Source organism: Hydractinia symbiolongicarpus, chromosome 2, assembly GCF_029227915.1.
Source record: "Hydractinia symbiolongicarpus strain clone_291-10 chromosome 2, HSymV2.1, whole genome shotgun sequence".
Lineage (NCBI taxonomy): Eukaryota > Metazoa > Cnidaria > Hydrozoa > Anthoathecata > Hydractiniidae > Hydractinia > Hydractinia symbiolongicarpus.
In genome coordinates, this window is record NC_079876.1 from 11464497 (window position 1) to 11483392 (window position 18896).

An 18896-nucleotide genomic window follows, 5' to 3' on the forward strand; every position below is an offset into this window, starting at 1 on the left:
AAAAAAACTAGAAAAGACATTCTAATTGTTATCGGAAACAAAAACAAACTTTTAATTGTCAATAACTGAAAAAGCATTTCAATTTTTTTATAAAAAACGTCTTTATTATTATTACAGCTGGCCCAAGGTACGCCTATTTTACTACTGCACATTTAAGGACGCTGCTTAACCAGAACTAACTTTAAGTTTTTTTTTCGTAATGGCGCATTTTTTAACAAGTAAATAATATCTCAGTCATTGACAATTAAAAATTTGTTATTATTTCCGATTAAACATAACAGCACGAGGCCTTAACATATTAACGTTTTTATTATACATTTTAGAAATGTTTTATATAGAACATACACACAGCGTCGGTGGTGTAAAGGTTAGCATTGTTGCCTTCCAAGCAATAGATCCGGGTTCGATTCCCGGCTGACGCATCCGTTTTTTTCTATGTAAATTAAGAAATCACAAAATTAATGTGATTTTAAAATTCCACACAAGGTTTTATTAGGTAATCTGCTTTATCAACTGCGTGTAATTGAAACTTTTTGTAGGTGGGAAATTTAGAAAGGTCTATGATTCTATAGTTGGACTCAAAAATCCTGAACATGTCTGGAGATGTCTAATTCTAAAATATCAGTGTCGCACGGTAACGTTAAAATGTTTTTGTAAAAGGTGTCCTGAGCAATTCTGTAAATTCAAAGTCTGTATTTGCAGAAAGCCGTAAGTGTACAACAAACTATTATTGTTTCTGTATTCTTCTACGAACGCGTAAAATGTGCTGGTGATTATTCGGCTGTATAAAAGCTATAAATAAAAAAAACCTTATATAAGAGTTGATAATTACTGACAGCAACTAGGCAATTATTTGCTTTATTTTCAGAACCTTATTTTAATAATGAGGCGTAATACAGTAGACTTCCGGTAAATCGAACACCGGTTAACTCGAACTGTTATTAGCTCGATCTGTTTTCTACGGTCCCTCGTACATTTCCTTATGCTTCCTTATAAACTCTACTCGTTAACTCGAACCTGGATAACTCGAACATTCGTTTTCTCGAAACATTTTTTTGGTCCCCCTTAAGTTAATTTCTTTGGATAACTCGAACTTTTTAGTGTCTAATTATAAAATGAATGTTCGAAAAATGAATATGGGCATGTAATGTAGCCAGAAATTTTGAAAAAGTTGTTCTTAATTGGTTCTCTTTACAAAGGAGCCAAAATGTTCTTTTTGATGGCAATATGTTAAAGGGAAGCTCTTCAAATTGCTGAAAGTTTTGATCTTACAAATATCTTACAAAACAAATAAAGAAAGAATCACTGCGAATGATATCGCCTCTGTTGATAATTCTGTCATCAACACAGAGCCAATAATGACTGATGACGAAAACTTATCAGACGTCTTTGATAAGAACATCATGCAGAAGAAGACACAGATGATAATGCTTCAAATGAGCCAATTCGCCCGCAATCTATGATGTGCGTCAAGCTCTGGAGTTACCGGGAGTATATATTGTTTAGTGAAAACGGAGCCTGTCTTCGCAAATACATCAACCTAATAAGTCGAGTTGTTGGACAAGAACTATTAAAAAGGTTAAGTCAAACCGACATACCAAATTTCTTTCAGTTCAAATCGCCTTAACTCGAACTAACATTTTTGTCCCAGCTCAAATTAACGGGAGCTTTGCTTTAGTCGAACATTTGTTAGGCTAAATTGTTCGAGTTATCGGAAGTTATCTGTATCCCTGAATGGAATAGCTTTTCAATGTATGAATGCAAACCTTCAACTGGTCTTATAAAGTAGAATAAAATTGTAAAATCTCAATTGTCAAGCATGTTGAAAAAAATCAACAATTAAATATTCGTTATTGTTTCCGATTAAACATAACAGCACGAGGCCTTAACATATTAACGTTTTTATTATGCATTTTAGAAATGTTTTATATAGAACATAAACACAGCGTCGGTGGTGTAAAGGTTAGCATTGTTGCCTTCCAAGCAATAGATCCGGGTTCGATTCCCGGCTGACGCATCTGATTTTGGTTTCGTTTTAGGGATGGCGAAAGAATACACACATTCTCTAAAATTTCTTTAAATTTCTCTACTGATTTTTTTTAAAAGTTTGGGGAAATAACGCGTAAATTAAACACGAAATTTATGCCACACTAAAGGTAGTGAAACGGAGATAAATTTTCATGATCTTAAGTGATTTGCGTTCGAAAAATTACATATTCATTTGATGAAAATTTAGAGTTATTCAGGATATCCATTGCTACTACGTTTTAACGATAAAATTCCAGGACCGGAAATCTCGTCTGTCTGTTTGTGCGCTAGAAACACGTTGTGTTGCATACACACATAATTGCGCACAGCTATTTTAAAGTTTTATTTTATTTTGTCTTTTGCGCGGTTTCACAAAAGTTTAATTTAAAAAGTATCTTACACAAAATTCATGGATTACTGGATTATACTGTTATTATTCCTTCGATGCAGTTTCCTTGTTATAAATAATTACATGGTCAAAGTTGCGGAAAATTAACATTGTGTTGTGTATTTTATTAAAGACGTTTTGTCTGTGTGTCCGCGAAAGAAGCGTACTGTTACGGAAACACGAAATGCTATATATAAAGGACGGGCGACCCCGTGGATTCTTACACGGGTTAACAGCTAGTCTCTATAATAATAGCCGTATTTTGTCTGTTCAAAAGGGTTACCGATATTTCTTTGATCTTTCCGCGATTTTTTAAAACCAGGGGGTCATTTAATCGCAAATCTGATTATTAATTGAAATAAATTTTAAAATTAATTTATTTCTGTAATTAGTTTAATTACTTTAATTTATTACCATCAGTATCAAAAATAAATTTAATGATAAAAATGAATGCATTATTTTAATACGACATATTTAATAATAATTACCCCCGTGACCTCAATCGCCGTTTTCGCTCAGGAGCCACGACAACAAATGGGACAATTTACTGATAGTTTTACTGACTTTGTTTTGACCGCTCGCACATAATACACTAATCAAAACGCTTGATTCTTTGAAAAACCAACCCAAGACTTTCGTGGCCTGGGCAAACGAAGAAACACGAGGACCGAAACATGATGGTCATTTTAGTTTTTAAAGTAATGGTGGTCAGTGCTGTTTGTGTAAGTCTGTTTCACTTTTTTCCTTTCTATAATTTATTTTATTTTCGTAACATTGGTTTTTTGTATGTTCTAAAATGTTAAGATAAATATATTGTCACGTTTTTTAGCTACGTACAGATCTTAAACGCCCCAGTTTTAGGATTTTTGGCTAGGAACGAATATTTTGAAGGCTAGCTAGCTAATAGCCTTACTTTTTACTAATTTTGTTTGGTATAAGAGGTTTTTCTCCAATCCAACATTTATTTTTATGTCGAGGATGTAGCCATTTAGCTATCTCATATATTTACCTAAAAAGTGAGAGTATAAAAAATCAGTTTGGCTATCAATATTGCAATATTCTCAGCAATAAATCTTATGCTAAATGCAGTTTATCTAGGTAGCTACATAATTATTTTCCTTAAAAAATGTTTTGCAAATAAAATGGCTGAGCAATTGCTTTAACTGGAAGGGTAACGACAGGCTGTTTCCTGTGTTGTCATTTAAACCGAAGTTGTGATAAAGTTTTTTTGGAGAAGGTACTGTTCACATCTGTTTAACTGTACTAAGCGGTCAGCTCAGTGTTAACAATAGCTTGTTTTTTGGAAAAGGCTGTTACGCCTATGCGGGTCAGCCCACTGTGACAATTAATTTTTAAACTTTCTTGGGAATCACGCCTGTACGAATGTTCAACAATGTTTACCTGAACTAACCGCTTAGCTCTGTCCAAGAAACGAAGGACTGTTTCTTGTGTTTTCATTTAAATAGATTCTGCAAGAAAGTTTTTATCAAAAGGGTATTATCCCTATACACCTGTGCAACACCGTTTAACTATACTAAGCGCTCAGTCCGGTGTCACGATTAATTTTTTAACTTTTACAAAAACTTATTCCGTAAAATAAAATAATATTGACCGATTGTTTTTGCTATGACAGAGTCACAACGGTTGTAAACTGTGTTTTTATTTCAGCTTTTGTTGCGGGAAAGTTATTTTTTGAAAAATATGTTACAGTCGCAACACTTTAATGGTGTGTGCGCTTCACGTGATTTACGACATACTGCATACCTGTACTAAAGCGTTCCACCTGACTGTGTCGCACAGTTTGCAATTCTTTTTAAGCGCTCCTTAGGGCGTTCACCAACAGTTACTTGTGGCTCATCCCGGCTAGTCTTTTTAATAATAACCGTATTCCGTCAATTTGTCTCTGCGTGGAACATGGCGTCCTAAGTAGCGAGAACCGCGGAAAATCCCCGCGGTCCTGCAGCTTTATTTTGAATCCCGGCAGACGCCGCTCTTTTTACCGACCTTGGACCGCTCACGCGCAATACACCAATCACGGGTGAATTTTCACTAATGACCAATCCAAGTGCTTTGCGGCCTCAACATACCGACGGAGGGAACATGCTACCCTTACGAAGGCCATTTTTGGTTTGGAAGTGTTGGTGTAAAGTTTGGTAGATCTGCTTTCAATCCTTTTTTCTTCTGAATACTTTCTATCTATAGGATTATTTAGTTTTTGTATGTTTTCACCTGTAAAGGTGAATATTTTATCAAGTTTTCTAGCCATGTATAAATCTTAAACAAACCAATTTAAAGTTTTGTGCTAACTATCTATAAACATAGATATTGAGGAAGAATCCTGCTTTTAACGCAGCTAGCTATAACTATCTTTATTTATTACGATTCTTTTAAAGTTTTTATTCTGTTTGCTACATTGTTATTTATTTTTATGTTGAAGATGGGTCTACCTAGCTAGCTCTTTTTAGCTACCTCTGGATAGAAAGTGAAAGTAGCCAAATGCAGTTGGCTGCAATCCGATTCTTATGCCATATTGAAAAATATGACACCAGAAACACCATAAAGTTGTGTGCACTACAATTAATATACTACATACTATATAACTGTACTAAATCACTTTACCTGAATGTGTGACACTTTTTTTAACTCTTATTAATCGCTCCATCGGGCGTTCAATGCTGTGTAACACCAGGGGCGTAGCCAGAAAAAAATTAACCTTAGTTGAACCATTGACCCGCAGGGTCAACATCGCACTTCAGGTGCGATAATAACCAACTGGGGGTTTGGGGGGCGTTGTGAGCCCTCTAACGGGTTCAAGGCGGAGCCCTGGAAGCCAACGCCTTTTTACGCCCTTTAAACGCTGAAATGCCATAAAACCGACTCTGTGACATACGCGATAGACGTCTAGTATTGATCGAATTGATCGAAAAAGGGGAATAAATGACAACATAAAATACATTAAAATCTTTATCATCAAGGGTGTAATCAAACCAGCAATAAGACAACACAACACCATCATAATGTTTTTTTATAGATTGAAAGTTATTAAAGCAATAATTAGAATGTTCATTCTTCTTTCTTCATATTTAGCACCAAAATAAAGTTTTCTGCAGATTGGAGGTCATTAAAAAATAACCAAATCAAAATCTTCTTTCTTCATAAATATAATAAAAAATTCAAAAATATAATGAAATGGAACCATGGACAAAATGCCTTCATACAAATCATTGAAAACCCCAGTGTTAATAATACGTTCCACACATCGTGTTACAAATATTAAAATTATGGGCATAGTTGGGATTATTAGTTAAGTAAGGAACATTCTTGCGTAAAAATTTTAAACTACTTTTGGAGTATTTGTAAAAATATGTTACGTTTGATTCGATTCATCATGTTTCAGAAATAATGTACAAAGCATGAATTACAGACAACTAAATTTAAGCAATGAGAAGAAGAAGGATATGTATAAAGCTAATATGTTTTGCTTTAAAATATTAGCATGACAATTATTAATTTAACAGATACATTGCCAGCATCGTCATAACATTGACCTTATCAATTCTGTATATATATCATGAGAAAGTTCATAAGGTTTTTAAAATGACCGTTGAAAAAGACAAACCTGAGAGCCTTCACTACAATGAATAAACCTTAAGACGTCCTCTCGCAAGTTACAATGGGAAGAATAATCGTGATCACTGAGGTGTGGAGCTTGTCGTAGTGACTGCCTACATTATATTTCCCAATACCGTTAATAAAACCTGAAGGGAATGAATCTACCAAGGTTCTGCAGATTAAACTTGTTTAGGTTTAATAGGTTTAGATTTAGAAATACCTTTGACGAAAAAGATTTTAAGTTAAAAGTTTGCTTTTTACAAATGGAAGAAGACTCGTCATTAGTGCTAGAAGTACCACATTGATTAACTAACGTTTGGGTTAATGCAAAAGGAACAACTTCGAGATGATACACACGTTTCCTTTTTCTTTTCTTTTGCTTTGTTGTCATAACATATGAACAACCTAGCTTAAAATACTGAGCAGAACGCTGTAACGTAACTTTACTCAAACTTAAAGACAGTAAAGGGATTAGGTTTAAATTGCCCAGAATGTTTGTCTTTATCGGAAAATAAAATAGATACTGGTTGTAAATTTTTATTTGAAGGTAGATGAGGAAAAATCTTCTGATTTAAAACCGTCTTGAATCATAGCTGACAACAATCAGGATAAAAAGTTAAAATATTTCTCTTAAATAAACTGTTATAAAGGCTTATAAGAATAGCTTTATTCTGTATAGCTACAAGATCTGCTGTCTACACAGAGTCACAGAAGAGGATAAATAGCTAGCTAACTGAAAACGTGAAAGTGCTTTCTACACAAGAAAACAAATCTGAAGATTTACATACACATACAAAAATTGGATGGTTCGAGTATAGAGAATTCTATACAAGTTATAAAGCTTTATACGGATCAAGGTTTGACAGCAACATCATGCTTTCTTCACATTCACAACTTCGCTAGCCTTGTTTTTTGTTTTTTTTTAATTTCTTGCGTATGTTCCATAGCCATATATGGAGCAAATTTTTAGCCTCTCTGCGAAATTTACTAGGCAATAGGATGCGTCCAAAATCACCATAAATGGAAGACACAAGACCGTACATAGGCATAATTTTCGCAGGTAATCCTGCGAAAAAGACTATCTGCGAAACAAAGTAAAAATTCAACACCTCAGCCTGCAAAACAAAGTGGATACTGTTATATCTTGCGAAAACTACGTGCAAAGCACGAAGCTTGTGTGCGCCGCCCGGAAAAAGATCTGTGCCGGATGCACCATTGGTGCGCCCATCCATGTTTTGGCGGTGGCGGTGGAAAAAACGACGTGTTAAAATGAGAAAAGTAGGTCAGTCGATCGCAGAGCCTGGTAACACAGTTGGTTGGGGCTTACTGGGCATTTTAATTTCGGGTCCCCCAACAGATTGTTTTCTGTTTTTCTATTTACACCGAAGCTGTTATATATATTTTTGTGTATTACGCCTGTGCGAATGTGCACCATGGTTTACCTGGACTTACTGTTCATCCCCGTGTTAACAATTGTGTTTTTATTTAAACATAGCCTGCAAGAAAGTTTTTTTCAAAAGGGTATTATCCCTGCACGCCTGTGCAACATTCTTTAACTGTACTAAGCTGTCAGCCCATTGTCATGATTAGATTTTTAACTTTCAGAAAAACTTATTCCGCAAAATAAAATGTTATTGATTAAATGTTTTTGCCATGACCGGTTAACAACGGTTTGTAAACTCTATTTTTATTTCAGCTATTGTTGCGGGAAAGTTATTTTTTGAAAAATATGTTACCGTCGCAACACTATAATGGTGTATGGGCTTTACTTGATTATAACATTCTGTATACCTGTACTAAAGCACTCCACCTGATTGTGTGGAGCAGTTTACGGCTGTTATTAAGCGCTCCAGAGAGTGTTCATCGCCGGCTCACACCTTGACTAGTGGCTTACCCTGGCGTTTCGACGCCGGGTTTACCCCGCTAGTCAGTTCCGTCTGTCTGTCTGCGACTTTTGCAAAGAGGATTATATTCTTTACTATTTTCGTTGATAAAGTCTGTAAAACATCCCTCATAAAATTGTTCTGTAAATTACCAAACTTTGACGTTAAAATAAAGCAACCTATTTTTCCATTGTTCTTCTGCCTTAGTGGAATTTTCCACTGGTTTTATCGATTAATCTTATATATTAATTCCCTTGCGTGAGTAAAACTGTGAGTCCACGACACGGAAATCACGGGTCACTTTCTTATGACGTGGCTGTACGCTAAAATTTAACTAAAAAAATTAGGGATGTACTTCATAGAAATCGCACATAAGGTGTAAATATATAACCCGCTGCTAATAACGATATAAATATATATACCCTTATGCCAAAAAACTCTTTGTTAGCATATATATATAGGTATCGCTACATATGAAACGGTATTAGATATTCACAAAGCATACGGACTGTTAAATGAAGTTCCTAGCATAAAACGGAAATTGTGTTTACGAAAAAGATGGCTGTTCTTTTTGAGTATTCTCTACTCTTTCATTCAAAATAAATCTTTAAAAAAACATTTGAAGAAGAGCATGGTTTTATAAATTAATCATAGCAAGGTTCTGTAAGGTTTTTTCATGTTTTATTTTCAGTTTTGTTTATATTATTGTTGCCAGACATGTTTTATAGCTAGCATCATAAAAAGCCAACCACCAACAACAACTAGCTAGCTAGCTAGGAATATATATATATATATATATATGTAGCCATGTTCTTTATACCTAGCTAAGTCTCCAGTTTATATTTAAGTGACTAGCTATTAGCTGCTGTAGCTAGCTAATGCTAGCTTTACACTAAAAAGATTCCCAGTATATATATTACCACAAAACACATCAAACGTTATTAACCCTGAAAATTTTAAACATTTTCCTGGGTTTTTTTTGGTTTGCGAAGTTCTTTTCCTCCAAATATTCTGAAAATAAAGTTCAGAAATTACTTATTTTTAAAATGTAAATTTGATTTGTTTCAAATTGTGGGCAAAAACCTTAATCAGCATGCTAAAAGAACTTACTTTTCTTAATTTAGAATTACTAAACACAACCATTTTCTTACATTTAGTGTAAACTTTTGTGCGTATGGCTTATATTTAATACACCAAAAGAGCTACTTTGTTGATTTCAATTTTATACTCTTTGTAGGCTATTTTTTCTTCTTTTTGACATTTCTGTTTTACCACTCAATTTTTACATTTTATAAGTTATTTGAAACAGAATGGTATGAAATAGACCAAAATACCTGATCTTAGTTGTTTTTTATTTACAGGCTGTGTCTGTGAAACTTTAAGGGGAACATTTGGTGGAAGACAATGGCATGACATATACTGATAGAACTGATTTTTGTTGTGTTAGATGTTATATCTGAACCTTTTTGACATTTTATGTTAATTTTGCGAGGAAGGACCATATATATATACACAGAAGAAGAATTCAATTTTACACCTTCCAAGCTTTGTTTTTCTATATTTTGTATAAATTCTTACTGGTGAGGACTCCGTGCAATATATCGAAATGACTGATCCTTCTCGATTTAAATTTGATGTGTTCTAAATCGTATATAGTTTTGGAAATTTTGTGTAAGATTTAATGGGTAAGGGCTAGATGCAATATGTCAAAAAAACTTTTTTTGTTGAATCAGAAGCACTCCCTACAACCATTCTTTTTTTTACACTTTGTGAAGCTTTTGTGAGGAAAGAGTGTATGCAATATTATCGAAATAACTGATTTTTGTTGCAAACTGTTTTTCTTTGGCATTTTGGATTAAAATTTTGTTTTAGAGGGCATATGCAGTAGATATATGTACTGAAATAGTTAAATTTTGCAAACTTTGATTTTGTCGTTACCTCTCATTTTTTACATTTTGATTAAACTTTTGTGGGAGACCGTCGATATGCGAAGGACCAAAATAAGAGATTTTAGTATTACTTAGAATTTGTATTTTGTGTTGCAAAATTGGTGCAAAAATTGACATAAAATGAACTTATATACAGATTGATTGCTGTTGTTTAACATGACTCATTATGACTTATATATATATTTTATGAAAATTTGTGACAGAATACTATGTGAGATTTGAAATTTTGTTTACTTTATTGATGGTAAAACAGCATGCAAATTGCTAAAAGGACTTTATTAATTTTAGATTTAAACACCGTTATTTTGTTGGCATTTTGTCTAAAGTTTGGTGAGGAAGGACTGTATGCAATATATCAAATAATGTTTTATTGCATTATAATTTGTCCTTGCAAATCCCTTTTTTTACACCTTAGATAAAAAATTCTGTCAGAGGCACAATTTATTGTTTATTTTTCACATTGTGTGTCAACCTTTGGCAGGGTTTGCAATAAACTAACTGATTTTAACATATACAATGAGAGAGATTTGTGTTTGACATTGATCAGCTTTTTTGTATATATGTGGCGTTTTGAGTGATTTAAATTTTATGGGTGAGATGTATGTTGAAATGCTTTTGGAAACTTCTTTCCGAATAATTTTCGCATTTGTCAGATGGTCAGAGCAAGTAATTTTAGTAGATTTAGATTTTAAATGTCACATAAATACTGCAGTTGTTGAAAACCTTTAATTTTTTTGGTCATCTCTTATAATATTATAATAATACGGAGAGTGTGTCCGTCTGTCTGTGACAGGCAAAGTTGATGTGGTCATTTTCCCTTGATGTTGCCGAAATTTCCTTTGAAGTCACCGAAAAAATTATGTCCATTTTGCTGGCGGGTTTACTTTGTTTACATCACGTGATCAAAATGGAGCAACTTGATTTGCTGAAATAAATTTAACGGCTTTCTTTACAAAAATGGTGTCCCTTGACACCGAAAAAAAACAACAACAGAAGAACGGTCCCTCTGTCTTGAAAAAAGTAATTCAGAGAAAGAAGAGTCCAAGAAGTGAAGTAAGAAGTGGTAGTTAGAGCTAGAAGTAAAGTAGTAAAGTTAGAATTAGAAAATAAAAGTTGGAGTTTGAAGTGGATTTAAAATCAATAATAGTAAGAACTTTGATGTATTCAGACGTTTAGTTTTTATGTCACTGGAACAAGCAGACTCGCATTTTCCAAGAAAAGCCTCAAATTCTTGAAGTTTTATATTTTACCGCTTTTTTTAAAAAAAAACCTAGCCACCATATTTGTTTATGTTTTTGTTGCATAATTAATGATCCCCTGGCGTGTAACTAATGTGTTTGTCCTAAAATTCAAAATGCTGCATAAAGCTGTTAGCTAACTAACAAACGGAAAACTTTGGTTTGTTGAACTTACTTTACTGCTTATTGTAATGTTATTATTTTTACATTACTATTGTTTCTCTTTATGTGTGTTTTACTAAGCATAAATAGCTAGCTTTAGTTATAGCTAAGTGTTCCCAGTTTAGATATATTTAACTGGGGGTCTTAGCTACTGTTAGCTAGCTAATTTAGCCTCTCCAAGTCCTGCTCTCTTATCCCATGGCTAGCTCTAACCTATGAATTATGTTGTTATTCCTTTTTTTTAATATGTATAGCGAGCTAACTTAGTTTACCTATCTTAAACTTCTCTTCTTTTATGAGCAAAATCTTTCAAAGACTTAAACTTTGGACAGGATAGTAGGATGTATTTTTCTAAGAGTATAATTATTTTCATATTTCCTGTAAACTTTACAAGGGGACCCAAGCAATTTTTTTCAGAATTTAAAGCATGTGTGTTAAGTTATTTTTTATTGTTTTGTTTCTGACATCCTGTTAAACTTTTGTCAGCCTACATGTAAAATTCCAGGTTATTTTTACAGGGGGTTGTAGACATTTGATTGGCAATTTTACGTGGGGTTATGACTTTATTTTAATTTATGAGAGGATGGTATGGTTGTTTGTGTTTTTGTTTATGTTGCAAACTGCTGCTTTTTAAAATTTTGTGTAAACTTTTGTGGGAAAAAGACCACATGCAATATACTGAAAGAACAAATTCACGTTTTTGTTAACGTTTTTGTTAAGAATTTTAAAATTGTAATAATAACTGTGTTTGGTGATAATGAAAACTTTTTTGTTTTTAATATTATATGAAATGCCTGATTTTTCTATGATTTGATGTGTTTCATAACCTTTTTGTGGAAGATTTATGGGCAATGGCAATATAGGACATGCAAAAAATAGACTGATTTTTGTTGATTTGGATGTGCTCCTTAAAAACAAATCTGTTTTACATTTTGTATAAACTTTTGTGAGGACAGACCGTATATACACTCTGTTTTCCAAAAACAATATCTTTGTTGATTCAAATTTACTCCTTATTCATTTTTGACATTCACGTTTAAAATATTTGGTAAAGGTCACTACAGATCATCGTACTCAGGAAAAAATTTTTGTATTCTTAACCTGTTCATTTTTACAATTTGTGTATATTTTTTGGGAACAGGATAGTATGTAATCGAAGAAATGATTTTCCAGATATAAATTTTATGTTTTTTGACACTTTGATTGAATTATTAAAGGTTTTTCACAAAGTGGAGATGTGTTATTTCTGACTTTATTATTTGTTGGTGTTGTACATGATTCTATACATTATTTTGATTATTATTTCAAGCTCTATACATAATGATCTTTGTTGATTCAAGTTTATTCTTTGCTCATTGATTTTTTGACATTTAGGTTTAAAATTGTTGGTAAAGGGCAGTATGTTTTAACTTTTTTGAGGGAGTACAACACCGAAAAAACTTGTGTTTTTTTTTATATTTTGTATAAATTCTTACCGGGCAGGACAACAAACCGAAATGACTGATCCCTCTCTATTTATAAATTTGATGCATTCCAAATCGCAGTTTTTTGAAATTTTGAGTAATATTTAATGAGTACAAGATACAAATACTGATTTTTGTTGAATCAGAAGTATTTCCTAGAACCATTCTTTTTTTTCACTTTTGTGGAGAAAAAGTGTATGCAATATCATCAGAATAACTGATTTTGTTGCAAACTGTTTTTCTTTTTCACATTTTGGATTGAAATATTGTTATAAAGGGCATATATCAATAGACATATATATACCAAAATAATTAAATTCTGCAAACTTTGATTTTGTCGTTCACCTCTCATCTTTTATATTTTGATTAAACTTTTGAGGAAAATCATAGGAATTATTTAGAATATGTATTTTGTGTTGGAAATTTAGTGCAAAAATTGACGTAAAATGAACTGTTAAATTGATTGTTGTTGTTTTAACATGAATTATGACTCAAACTTTGTTTTTGCATTTCTAATTTGACTAATTAGCCTAAAAATTTGCCAATTGGTTTTACACTCTGTTCTTTTTTATATATATTTTATGTGAACATAGAAGTACACAAGTAAAGTTAGAAGCCACAAGAAGTTAATTCGAAAGTGAAGAGTGGAGCTAGAAGTAGTAAAGAAAAGTTAGAAGTAGAAAATGAAAGCTTGGGTTTAAAGTAGATTTGGATTCACAAATAGTAAGAACTTTTTAGATATTTTTAGACGTTATGTTTTTATGTCGCTAGAGTTACGTGTCAGGCAGACTCGCATTTGCCAGGAAAAAGTCACTTAAGAGCTTCAAATTCTTTATATTTTACCGCGTTTTTTTTTACACTTTTTTGCATAATTAATGTTATCAAACAAATGTGCTAGCGAAACTTTTGGTTTGTTGAACTTTTTATATTGCTATTGTTTCTCTTTATATGTGTTTTACTAAGCATAAATAGCTAGCTGGCGTCTTCCCAGTTTAACTATATTTAACTGGGTATCTGTCTTATCTAATGTTACCTTCAAGCTCCATATCTAAACCTAGCTAGCTAACTGATGATTAATGTTGTTATTCCTCTTTTAGCTATTTATATCCACCTTAGTAGTCAAACTTAGGGATCTTATTTGAGCTCGAATTATGATGTAACAAGCCCCAAAATCTTTTAAAGACTTATTGAACTTTTAGGGTAGTGTGAGGAAAAATTTTACTTTAAGAGGAATGATTTTGTAAAACTAAAGTGTGTGCGTTAATTAGAGTAAGTTTTATTGTTTTGTTGTTGACATCCTGTTAAACTTCTGTAAGCTCGCATGTAAATTACAAGGTTATATATTTTTACAAGGGTAGTGGTTGATATTTTTACAAAGTTTGTTGACATTTTTTGGGAAATTTACCTGGGTTTTTTACATTTGTGGTTAAAATTTCTCAGCAGAGAATAGTATGGTTGCCGATTATATTGTTTGTGTTGCAAACTGCTGTTTTTTAAATGTTGTGTAAAAGTGAATTTAGACGATAATAATACGCTAGGTGTGTCTGTCTGTGTGTCTGTGACAGGCAAAGTGGATGTCTTCATTTTCCTTTGATGTTTCCGAAAAATGCATGTCTAATATGTTAAATTTTCTGACGTTACGACGCGACGAAAATAACACTACTTTTACGTCAATATCCTATATTAAATTAATGAAGCCATTACAGTGCACCTAAAACTTTGAGGCCAAATAACTTGGAAACGAGGTGGTGACGTCAATGATTTTTCACCGCGTGGGTAACTAGGGACCAACTAGGACCAATTTGGGTAATTTTCCCAAACCTGGGTCCCCGAATCCGTTTCGGAATGGACGGGTTGATGACGTCATCGAAAAACCTTCAAATCCTAATATCTCTGCAACCGTTTGTCAAAAATACGCGATCCTATACATTTTCTTGATAAGCGTTTCAAGACCTACACAATGAAGGCGGCAGGTATACAAATTTCTAAAAAAAAAATTTGGGGGGTTTGACTGGCCATTGCTGACATCAGCAAAATGTTAAAACCCTTATGTCTCATTAACTGCTTATCAAAAAGATATGATCATATACATTTTCTTGGTCAGCATTTTAACATCTGCATAGTACAGGCAACGAATAAACTAAATTTCGCCAAATATTTTTGTAATTGCACTCCTGACGTCGGCAAAAAATCTAAAACAACCTACTTTTCCATTGTCCTTCTGCCTAAGTGGATTTTTCCACGGGCCTTATCGACTAGTCTATATAGTAATACGCTAAGTGTGTCTGTATGTCTGTGACAGGCAAAGTGGATGTGTTCATTTTCCTTCGATGTTGCCGAAAAATGCATGTCTAATATGTTAAGTTTTCTGACGTTACGGCGCGACGAAAATAATACTACTTTAACATCAACTAGCTGTTTCCCGTGGAAGAATCCACTGTATTCCATTTAATTTATGTAGCAGATATATGTCCATCAAAAAACAAACAATACAGCAGTGCGCATCTTACATCTGCATTATTATATAAACTAGTCGATAAGGCCCGTGGAAAAATCCACTGAGGCAGTATAAAAATGAAAAAGAAGCCTTATTTGAATTTTGATGACGTCATCAACCCATCCACAAAAAATAATTCAGACGCTTGTTTTCACGTTGCCTCTATTGTGTAGAGGTTAAAGCGCTAATCAACAAAACGTATATGATCATGTGCTTTTGATGAGCAGTTAATGAGATGGCCCGTCAAAACCTAAAAATTTTTTTTTGGAAATTCTTATACCAGTTGCCTTCATGGCATAGATCGTGAAACTCTGATCAAGAAAATGTATAGGATCATGTACTTTTGATAAACGGTTGCAGAGATATTAGGGTTTGAAGGTTTTTTGATGACGTCAATAACCCGTCCATTCCGAAACGGATTCGGGGACCCAGGTTTGGGAAACTTACCCAAATTGGTCCCAAGTGGTCCCTAGTTACCCACGCAGGAGATGACGTCAGTTATTTCCACCCGTTTCCAAGTTATTTAGCCTTAGATTTAAAAGTGCAATGCAATGGATTCACTAATCTTAATATACTTTCCTTTGACGTCAATATTGCTTTAACGTCAAAGTTTGCTAATTTACAGAACAAATTTATAGGCAATGTTTTATAGACTTTATCAAAGAAATTTTATCTACTTTGCAAAAGTGACAGACAGGCACACTTAGCGTATTATTATAAGAGACTAGTCGATAAGGCCCGTGGAAAAATCCACTTAGGCAGAAGGACAATGGAAAAGTAGGTTGTTTTAGATTTTTTGCCGACGTCAGGAGTGCAATTACAAAAATATTTGGCGAAATTTAGTTTATTCGTTGCCTGTACTATGCAGATGTTAAAATGCTGACCAAGAAAATGTATATGATCATATCTTTTTGATAAGCAGTTAATGAGACATAAGGGTTTTAACATTTTGCTGATGTCAGCAATGGCCAGTCAAACCCCCCAAATTTTTTTTTTAGAAATTTGTATACCTGCCGCCTTCATTGTGTAGGTCTTGAAACGCTTATCAAGAAAATGTATAGGATCGCGTATTTTTGACAAACGGTTGCAGAGATATTAGGATTTGAAGGTTTTTCGATGACGTCATCAACCCGTCCATTCCGAAACGGATTCGGGGACCCAGGTTTGGGAAAATTACCCAAATTGGTCCTAGTTGGTCCCTAGTTACCCACGCGGTGAAAAATCATTGACGTCACCACCTCGTTTCCAAGTTATTTGGCCTCAAAGTTTTAGGTGCACTGTAATGGCTTCATTAATTTAATATAGGATATTGACGTAAAAGTAGTGTTATTTTCGTCGCGTCGTAACGTCAGAAAATTTAACATATTAGACATGCATTTTTCGGAAACATCAAAGGAAAATGAAGACATCCACTTTGCCTGTCACAGACACACAGACAGACACACCTAGCGTATTATTATCGTCTAAATTCACTTTTACACAACATTTAAAAAACAGCAGTTTGCAACACAAACAATATAATCGGCAACCATACTATTCTCTGCTGAGAAATTTTAACCACAAATGTAAAAAACCCAGGTAAATTTCCCAAAAAATGTCAACAAACTTTGTAAAAATATCAACCACTACCCTTGTAAAAATATATAACCTTGTAATTTACATGCGAGCTTACAGAAGTTTAACAGGATGTCAACAACAAAACAATAAAACTTACTCTAATTAACGCACACACTTTAGTTTTACAAAATCATTCCTCTTAAAGTAAAATTTTTCCTCACACTACCCTAAAAGTTCAATAAGTCTTTAAAAGATTTTGGGGCTTGTTACATCATAATTCGAGCTCAAATAAGATCCCTAAGTTTGACTACTAAGGTGGATATAAATAGCTAAAAGAGGAATAACAACATTAATCATCAGTTAGCTAGCTAGGTTTAGATATGGAGCTTGAAGGTAACATTAGATAAGACAGATACCCAGTTAAATATAGTTAAACTGGGAAGACGCCAGCTAGCTATTTATGCTTAGTAAAACACATATAAAGAGAAACAATAGCAATATAAAAAGTTCAACAAACCAAAAGTTTCGCTAGCACATTTGTTTGATAACATTAATTATGCAAAAAAGTGTAAAAAAAAACGCGGTAAAATATAAAGAATTTGAAGCTCTTAAGTGACTTTTTCCTGGCAAATGCGATGCTGCCTGACACGTAACTCTAGCGACATAAAAACATAACGTCTAAAAATATCTAAAAAGTTCTTACTATTTGTGAATCCAAATCTACTTTAAACCCAAGCTTTCATTTTCTACTTCTAACTTTTCTTTACTACTTCTAGCTCCACTCTTCACTTTCGAATTAACTTCTTGTGGCTTCTAACTTTACTTGTGTACTTCTATGTTCACATAAAATATATATAAAAAAGAACAGAGTGTAAAACCAATTGGCAAATTTTTAGGCTAATTAGTCAAATTAGAAATGCAAAAACAAAGTTTGAGTCATAATTCATGTTAAAACAACAACAATCAATTTAACAGTTCATTTTACGTCAATTTTTGCACTAAATTTCCAACACAAAATACATATTCTAAATAATTCCTATGATTTTCCTCAAAAGTTTAATCAAAATATAAAAGATGAGAGGTGAACGACAAAATCAAAGTTTGCAGAATTTAATTATTTTGGTATATATATGTCTATTGATATATGCCCTTTATAACAATATTTCAATCCAAAATGTGAAAAAGAAAAACAGTTTGCAACAAAATCAGTTATTCTGATGATATTGCATACACTTTTTCTCCACAAAAGTGAAAAAAAAGAATGGTTCTAGGAAATACTTCTGATTCAACAAAAATCAGTATTTGTATCTTGTACTCATTAAATATTACTCAAAATTTCAAAAAACTGCGATTTGGAATGCATCAAATTTATAAATAGAGAGGGATCAGTCATTTCGGTTTGTTGTCCTGCCCGGTAAGAATTTATACAAAATATAAAAAAAAACACAAGTTTTTTCGGTGTTGTACTCCCTCAAAAAAGTTAAAACATACTGCCCTTTACCAACAATTTTAAACCTAAATGTCAAAAAATCAATGAGCAAAGAATAAACTTGAATCAACAAAGATCATTATGTATAGAGCTTGAAATAATAATCAAAATAATGTATAGAATCATGTACAACACCAACAAATAATAAAGTCAGAAATAACACATCTCCACTTTGTGAAAAACCTTTAATAATTCAATCAAAGTGTCAAAAAACATAAAATTTATATCTGGAAAATCATTTCTTCGATTACATACTATCCTGTTCCCAAAAAATATACACAAATTGTAAAAATGAACAGGTTAAGAATACAAAAATTTTTTCCTGAGTACGATGATCTGTAGTGACCTTTACCAAATATTTTAAACGTGAATGTCAAAAATGAATAAGGAGTAAATTTGAATCAACAAAGATATTGTTTTTGGAAAACAGAGTGTATATACGGTCTGTCCTCACAAAAGTTTATACAAAATGTAAAACAGATTTGTTTTTAAGGAGCACATCCAAATCAACAAAAATCAGTCTATTTTTTGCATGTCCTATATTGCCATTGCCCATAAATCTTCCACAAAAAGGTTATGAAACACATCAAATCATAGAAAAATCAGGCATTTCATATAATATTAAAAACA

The 18896-nt window shown here is 32.9% G+C and overlaps 2 non-coding genes across 2 annotated transcripts; both read left to right on the forward strand.

The window, feature by feature from the left end:
* Positions 1-350: 350 nt before the first annotated feature.
* Trnag-ucc (transfer RNA glycine (anticodon UCC)) lies at positions 351-422 on the forward strand. The gene has a single exon. It is a non-coding gene; the product is annotated as a tRNA-Gly (tRNA).
* Positions 423-1945: 1523 nt separating this feature from the next.
* On the forward strand, positions 1946-2017 carry Trnag-ucc (transfer RNA glycine (anticodon UCC)). The gene has a single exon. It is a non-coding gene; the product is annotated as a tRNA-Gly (tRNA).
* Positions 2018-18896: the final 16879 nt, after the last annotated feature.